The sequence below is a fragment of the Ursus maritimus genome, unplaced genomic scaffold (assembly GCF_017311325.1).
Source record: "Ursus maritimus isolate PB19 unplaced genomic scaffold, ASM1731132v1 scaffold_34, whole genome shotgun sequence".
NCBI lineage: Eukaryota > Metazoa > Chordata > Mammalia > Carnivora > Ursidae > Ursus > Ursus maritimus.
In genome coordinates this window covers 11725021-11733213 of record NW_024426008.1, presented here as the reverse complement: position 1 = coordinate 11733213, position 8193 = coordinate 11725021, and the positions used below count along the sequence as shown (strand labels likewise).

Below are 8193 nucleotides of genomic sequence, written 5' to 3'. Positions count from 1 at the left end.
AAAAAAAAAAAAAAAGCGAACACTTAACCATAAATATATTACCTTAAGTACAACAAATTAACATATATAAATAATATATATATAAAATAAATATGATATATAATAGATAAATCCCAAAAAAAGAAATGCAGATTTCATACATATATGGGAGAAAAAAAAAAACACTTGAAGAAATGCAAATTTAAATAATTTAAGCAGAAAAATAGCCATAATATGGATAATTCATGTACCAAAATGCTCATATTGTGTTATTACCATAATATCAAATTGGAAGCCATCTAAATGTCCAACACTAGGGTAATGGTTAGCTAATTATGGTACAATATAGAGTAGGATCCGTGGTGGGGCTTTAGGGGATCACTATTTCATAAAAAGAATTCTTTTTCCCAATTAGTGAAGATTTAAGCCAACTTGAAGAGGCTTCTGAGTAAATATGAAGGACTGGATACATGTATTATTTCTGCTTGTTTCTGAAACTCCACAGTAAAAGGCTGAAGACAAGGGACAAAGAGAACCAGAGAAGGGACAATAGTGGACATGATAATTCGATAAATTTTCAGGAGGTGGAAAACAGATGGAGAGGTCAAAATTGACTTGGCAGAGCTGAAGAAAGCTGAAACCCAAGTGCCTATGAAGGAGAAACCAATGAGAAAATGTTGATTCACCCCCACAGAACCCCTGAAAGAAATCAGAAATCAGCAGTTTCAGCTACAGTGTGGGAGAAGCAAGTGATAAAAAACTGGTTGAAAAATCTTGTGAGAAATAGTTAGTCCCAAATCCCTCCTTCTATTTGAGCAGTCAGACAACCACCTTTAAGTCCCCCCAAAGAGACAGGAGATTTATTCTCTGGAGCTTGGAAACAGAGATTCTGTACTTAAAGGCACAGGCATGACAGAGAGTTGTGATGATGATGTCGCAGACTGAAAATGGGAATTAAGGGAAAGCACCCTACGACTCAGCTCCCTTCCCCAGTCCAAGAGTGCCAGCCACCAGGATTACCTCTTCCAAACACTGGACTCCAGGACCTTTCTCTGGAAGACTGGTCACAAAGAGTAGCTCCATAGACTCATGCATTTGGGGGCCCCTCAACAGATCCAGCTTAGTCCTGGTCATCCCAGAGTCAAGCACACCAATGAACAGGCCTCCACTACCTGCACACAGATTCTAGTCAGCATTTTAGTGCTTTCCTCTTTAATAACAATGCACAGCTACAGACTCTAGAAATGTCAGGCAAGTCTTCCTTCCAAGTGAGAGCAAAACAATCAAATAGGAAAAAGTAGCTTGGAGGAAACAGAGACATTGCAGGAAACAAGAAAACTATAAAACTAACATTCAGAGAAATAAGAAGACATAGCACCCATCAAGTAAGAACAAAAAAAATAATCAGAAAAACAAGAAAGAGCTATAAGTAATTAAAATATGATGGTCAAAACTGCCTGATGAAACTGTCAGAACCTTGTCTGAACCATATATGAAACTTCTATGTAGATTCCATTTGAATAGAAAGAGGCCCACTAATAAAAGTAAAGTTTTAATATTCTGCTCTATACAATGTGCTATTTTCAGGCATTTTAAAATCATAGTCAATAGAGTTCTTCATAACACTGAAAAATGCTTATGATATACCATTGAATGTGAAAAGCAGAAAAATTATATTAAGTATTACAGGTGTACACTCAGGTATTACAGGCATATACAGGTATATATTACAGTATATTTTTACCTGTATATATGTGCCCATTGCTGTATGTATGTGCTGACCTCCTCCTAGATTACTAGCATTTCTACTTCTCACTGTCTCCCTCCTCTACCTAATCGAACTTATCTCCAGGGCAGGAAAGATTTTGCTACTTCAGTATGGAAGTACACATGATCCAATTTTCAGAAAAAAATTTATATAGAAAAAATATAACTTCTGCTGATAATCTGAATGTAGCTTAGAAGCATGACGGTAGGGGCGCCTGGGTGGCACAGCGGTTAAGCGTCTGCCTTCAGCTCAGGGCGTGATCCCGGCGTTATGGGATCGAGCCCCACATCAGGCTCTTCCGCTATGAGCCTGCTTCTTCCTCTCCCACTCCCCCTGCTTGTGTTCCCTCTCTCGCTGGCTGTCTCTATCTCTCAAATAAATAAATAAAATCTTTAAAAAAAAAAAGAAGAAGCATGACAGTAGTTGCAGCAGAAAACTAATATAAATCAAACAAAACAGCAAAATAAGAATAAAAGGAAGACATTCAGAACCTAAGTTTCTAGGTGGGTCTCGATAGGATAGTTTACCTCGTAGGAAAGCTCCTATTTTACAGGCAGTTGCTACAGGTTTGGTGATCTAATTTTCAAGTTCAAGCAAATTAGCAGCAACCAACAAAGCCAGATGAGAACCTGAGGCAGCAAGAAAAAACAGCACTCTATTTACAAAGTTAGGAAAGTAGGAAACACATTTTTTAATTTCTTCACAAAATTATCAAAATAAAAAAAAAAATTTCCAAATAACCCACATATCTGTCAATGAGTTGAATGATGAATGGAAGGAAATGGATGAATCAACCATGGCGCATCCACACAATGGAGTCTATGCAACCATGAGGGGGGAGTGAGAAAGACCGCGATAAAACTAATATGGAGTGACATTCAGGCTGTCTTATTAAGTGAAAAGAACAAATTGTGAAACAGGATATATAGTATGCTATGCTCTGTGAGAAAAAAAAAAAAAAACCTCTTGCAAAAATTAATAGGAAGAATAAACCAGAAACTAATTTTTTAAAATGGTCATCTATAGGACAGAGGAGAAATCAGGTAGAAGGGATAAAGAAGGAAGTAAGACTTCTCTGACTTTACATCTTTTTATAATTTTGACTTATTTTTACTCCTGTGTTTTCTATAATTCAAAAAATAAAATTAACTGAAAAAGGAAAGAAACTAAATATTCGATTTAAAACAACACAAAACAAACTTAAATATATATCAAATTTTTAACATAACCACACAGAGGATAAAATTATTTCAAGTGTTTTTTAAGTTGAGTGCATTGCTATCCAATCCTGAGATATGTTATAAAGATAAAGGAACTACAAAGAAATCTTTATCTTCACTTATTTTTGTAATAAGTGGTGCTATTGTTTTAAACAATTGTAGGGTAGTAATATTGGTGCTATTGTTTTAAACAATTGTAGGGTAAAGCAAATAAGTAAACTGTTAGTGTTATTAAGAATTTAGATTGTTAGTTAAGGAAGAAGAGGTATCTATGTAAAATCGAAGGTAAGAAATAATGTATAATGTTGAATTTGAGTTAGAATTATCATTATTATTTAGAGTACATAAGTCTTCCTCTTCGATTTCTAAGGAACACAGGTTAAGAACAAGCCTATAAGACAAATTCAGAATGTAGGACATTCTAAATAATAGTCCTGGTCTGTTAAAAAAAAAAAAAAATCACTGTCTTAAGTAGAGGTGAGTGAACTAACAAAACAACCAGAAACGATGTCGGAGCCTTGACTGGATCCAGTTAAACAAAACCAACTACAAAAGATACATGGGGATGGGGCACCTAGCTGGTATAGTCCTTGGAGCGGGTGACTCTTGATATGCAGGTCATGAGCTCTAGTCCCATGCTGGGGGTAGTAATTACCTAAAATAACTAAATAAGAAATAAAATGATATTGGGTGATAACTAGGAAATTTTGACTAGGGACTCGATATTAGATAATACTGAAATTATTGCTAATATTCTTAGGTGTAATTATGGCTTAGTAGTTAGAAGAATGTTTTCATTCTAAAGAGTTGCTTGCTGAATATTGGGGCTGATGTGTCATAAAGTTGGTCTGTAACCAACTTCCATATATACATATATATATATATATATATATATATGTATCACACACATATATATAAATAACACATATATATAACACATATATATATACATATATATATACATATATACACACACATACACACAGACATATTTATACATTAAGGAAAATGGTAATGTCACTAATCATTGAATCTATGTCATGTTAATAATTGTTGAATCTAGGTGACAGTTATGGTATATGATGCTAATTGTATTGGTCCTTCAAGTATCCTATATATTGAAATTTTTCATTGAAATTTCTGAAGAAAAGTGTTTATAGTTGAAAAGGTAAATCGTCCGGCTGGCCTCTGGCTCCTTCTTTCTCCGCATGTGGCTGGCGGCCACAGAGCAGTTCAGTTCGTGCACTCCTCACTGCCGGCGTCTCCCTTTGGCTCTCCTCACGTCACTGGAGCCATAGCACCAACCCCGTGGCATCCTCGGTGTCCAACCACGATTGTGGTGCCCTGGGGCGTGGGGGGGAGGATTGGGTGACCATACTGAACATTGAGGAATAATTAATCCAAATGTTACCATATTCATTGGAAATAGTGTGATAATTCATCTTCCCAGATTATTTGAGGAAGCAGAGAAAAATGTCCAAAAAAGGAAAAGGTCTGGAAGGCTGGGAAAAAAGGCTTTTCCTATCTGACAGTGCTCGTATGGTATTCGATTCTCATCAAGCACCTGATGGTCTCCAGGAGCAACAGAGATAAGAAGAAGCAGGGGGAAAAAATGGGGTACCACAAAAAAGGGCATTGGCCCAGTTTATTCTTCCAAAGCTATTGGGAGTGGACTGCAGATGTGTGATCTTGTTTCTGACTTTGATGGCTTCTCTGAAAGGGTCAAAGTTCTGGCTAACCAATACAAATTATATACCCCGCTTTGGAAACTGACACTGAAAGTGAATTACAAAAACTCAAGGGCTCTATGGAAAGGATTAAACCAATGGTGAGAGATGGAGTTTATTTCCTCTCTGAGGCCCTAGATGGACCACCAAAGAAAATCTTGGTAGAAGGTGCCAATGTACCTACTAGATATTAATTTTGGAACTTATCCTTTTGTAACCTCTTCAAACCATACAGTCGGAGGTGTCTGTACCCGGTTGGGTTGGGTATGCCCCCGCAAAATGTTGGAGAAGTGATGGGGTCATGAAAGCTTACACAACTCAAGATGTTATTGGTGCCTTCCCTACAGAGTAAGACAATGAAATTGGAGAATTATTACAAACAAGAGGTGGAGAGTTTGGGGTAACCAATGGAAGGAAAAGAAGGTGTGGTTGGCTACGCCTCATTATGCTCAAATACGCTCATATGATTAATGGGTTTCCTGAGTTGGCGCTTGCCAAATTGGATATTTTGGATATGTTTATGGAAATCAAAGTCGGAGTTGCTTACAAGTTAGATAGTGAAATCACACCTCATCTCCCAGCAAACCAAGAAGTCTTAAATAAAGTTGAAGTTCAATATCAGACTATCCCAGGTTGGAACACAGATATATCAAATGCAAGGACATTTAAAGAACTACCTGTTAATGCAAAAAAATCACATCTGATTTACTGAAGAAGAGCTTCAAATGCCAGTTAAATGGATCAGGGTAGGTAAATCCAGAGAGTCTATGATTCAGTTCTTTTAAGGATTTTCAGTGACACAAGAAACACTCCTTGAGGTGAGGGCAAAGGACTTTTGTAAATATTTCGTTTATGATCTGCAAATTTCAAGAATAAGACATTGAAGTGAGCTTTAAGCCCTACAATAGTTTCCAGTCATTTAACATGGCTGGCTGGTGTGGAGAGAAACTGTCATGTTCCAGCGTCAGCTGCCTCTGCTGCAGAATCATCAAGTCATGTGTTGCTCCTGCCGCTCACGGTGCCACATTTTCTCTCAGTGTTTAGAAATAGTATGATCCGTGTTGTTTGAAATCTAAAACAGAGTTCCTTTCAGGGTAGTTTTTCTCCATCATTGTCATTGTGTGTTCTTAGGTTTTACCTCTACTAAATGGTAAGGACAATTAACATAGTTTTGCACAAATATTTTTTACATTCTGGTTATTCAATTTGTCATTGTTATCTTTGCTGTTAGGGAAAAAAATGATGAAAAGAAGGGTTCTGTAAACTTCTGTAATGCTATAAATTCTTTTGACTTGTGAACTGTTTATTTTCTGCTGAGACCATTGCCAATTTGAACTTTGCAGGGAAGGGAGGTTATATTCATGTATCCTTTATTTTGTACAGAACGAAAAACTTATTCCTCTCTGTAAGTTATTTAGTATATTTAACATTTAATTAAATGTTCAGAGAAAGGTATTCCCTAAACCAACAATCTCAATGTTAAAAAAAAATTAGACATTAAAAGATTGTTGTGATAAGTGGTGGATATTTTTTTTTCAATTTCAGGCATTAACTCTGTTTGTTTGCTTGTTTGTTTAAAGATTTTATTTATTTATTTATTTATTTATTTATTTATTTGACAGAGATAGAGACAGCCAGCAAGAGAGGGAACACAAGCAGGGGGAGTGGGAGAGGTAGAAGCAGGCCTCCCGTTGAGCAGGGAGCCCGAAGCAGGACTCGATCCCAGAACCCTGGAATCACGCCCTGAGCGGAAGGCAGACGCTTAACAACTGAACCATTCAGGCACCCCTAATTTCAGGCATTAACTCTGAAATGTATAGCTGTTCTTTTTTATCTTACCATTATTTCTAAATACAGTAGATTGATTTTTCAACATTGTGCCTGCCAGTATGCCTACAAAATCACCTATAAGTGTCCAAAAGAACCCAAATTGTTGGTCATAATTTTGATCATGCCTTTATTTTTTTTCTTTCTTGGAAAAAAAGAGGTGTTGTTTTGACAGTTAGGCTTAACATACTGTGTTGTAGGTTATCTTTCAATGAATTATTTTAAATGTTTAAATTAAGTGCCACTTAAATGTATGTTATTATACAACCAATAACTGATTAAAAAGAGCCAAATATTTCTAGTAAAAAATTAATTATAATAATAAAAAGGTAACTACTCAGCTACATATTATTAAAAGTAGCTATTAAATAAAATTTATTAATTTATTAAATTAAAGTAGGTATTCAGAACTACTCATTCCTCAAAAGTTATAATTTTACTATAGAATTCAGTAAACCATTATACATAACAGTGAAAGACTGTAAGAGAGTCTTTCAGAAGGAAAAATAAGAACAGATGATGCCAGTTCGTATATTGGAGCACGATGGGGGAGTGAGCATATAATCCTAAAATATACATCTAGAAGAAGGGGCTCAGATTTTTTTTCTAATTATCCCCATGTTTAAAAAAATAAAAGTTTCATTTACACGTAAGCCTGAAGATTTCCGTTTGTTTAACTGCAGTTAAGATGAGTAGAATTTTATGGAACAGAAACTTGTTATATACGAACATCTATGGAAATATGCAGTGAGCATGATACCTAACCTAGCACACTGATGGCCAAATGGTTGTTCAAACTAATTCTGGTTCCATGTCCTAGAAACATGGCACCATCTGCTGGCTGGGCAAAGGCAGAATTCATAGATCTGACCTGTCTCTTTCACAGGTCAGTGAAACCAGTTCCACACTGCGAAACTTTCAGGATTCATCTCTGGCAAGAGATCAGAGTACATTCTATGGATGTTTACATGAGCTGCTCAGAAGTCTTCTTGTTTTTCAGCAGAGAATGGCAGTGTTAACCAAGCTATCAAGGGACCAGAGTAGACTACTCTTTTACCAACTCACCACTGCACTCTCTCCCCATCATTTATTGAACAAGATTCTAACATCTCTGCTCTCGGATTTGCTTTGCTTTTGTAGAAACAATAATTTGGTGGTAAGTTCAACAGAATGGTATATTTGTTATGTCCCCAAGGAGGAGACAACCAACATTTCAAATCTTTAAGTGGCCTCAATACAGCCACAGACTTAGGAGGGTCATGTGCCCAGAACAAACACAGACATTCTGGACAAATGAAGATGCGTACATTCCTCTCTGGTTTCTTACCCTGGTGGGCCATACAAAACCCAAGAAGTTAAAACTGCCTCTTTTTTTTGCATCCCTTCTCTTAAGCCCTGCACTGGTTCCCTCCTGACTTTCCCTGAGTGGCAACATGGTCCCCTAAGAAAGAAATCACTTCAACCCTGTTATGGGCTGAATTGTGTCCTCCAAAATTCATGGATTGTAGTCCTACCCCTAGTATCTCCAACTGACTGTATTTGGAAATAGGGTCTTTAAAGAGGTAATTAAGGTGAAATGAGTTCATTAGGGTAGGCCCAAATCTAATGTGTCTAGTGTCCTTAAAAGAATACCAGGTTAGGACACACTCTCACAGATAGGAGACCATGTGAA

At 36.6% G+C, this 8193-nt stretch overlaps 1 pseudogene; it reads left to right on the top strand.

Annotated features, from left to right (window-relative positions):
• The window catches only part of LOC103663352, a 75899-nt pseudogene extending 70420 nt beyond the window's left edge, over positions 1 to 5479 (top strand).
• Positions 5480 to 8193: the final 2714 nt, after the last annotated feature.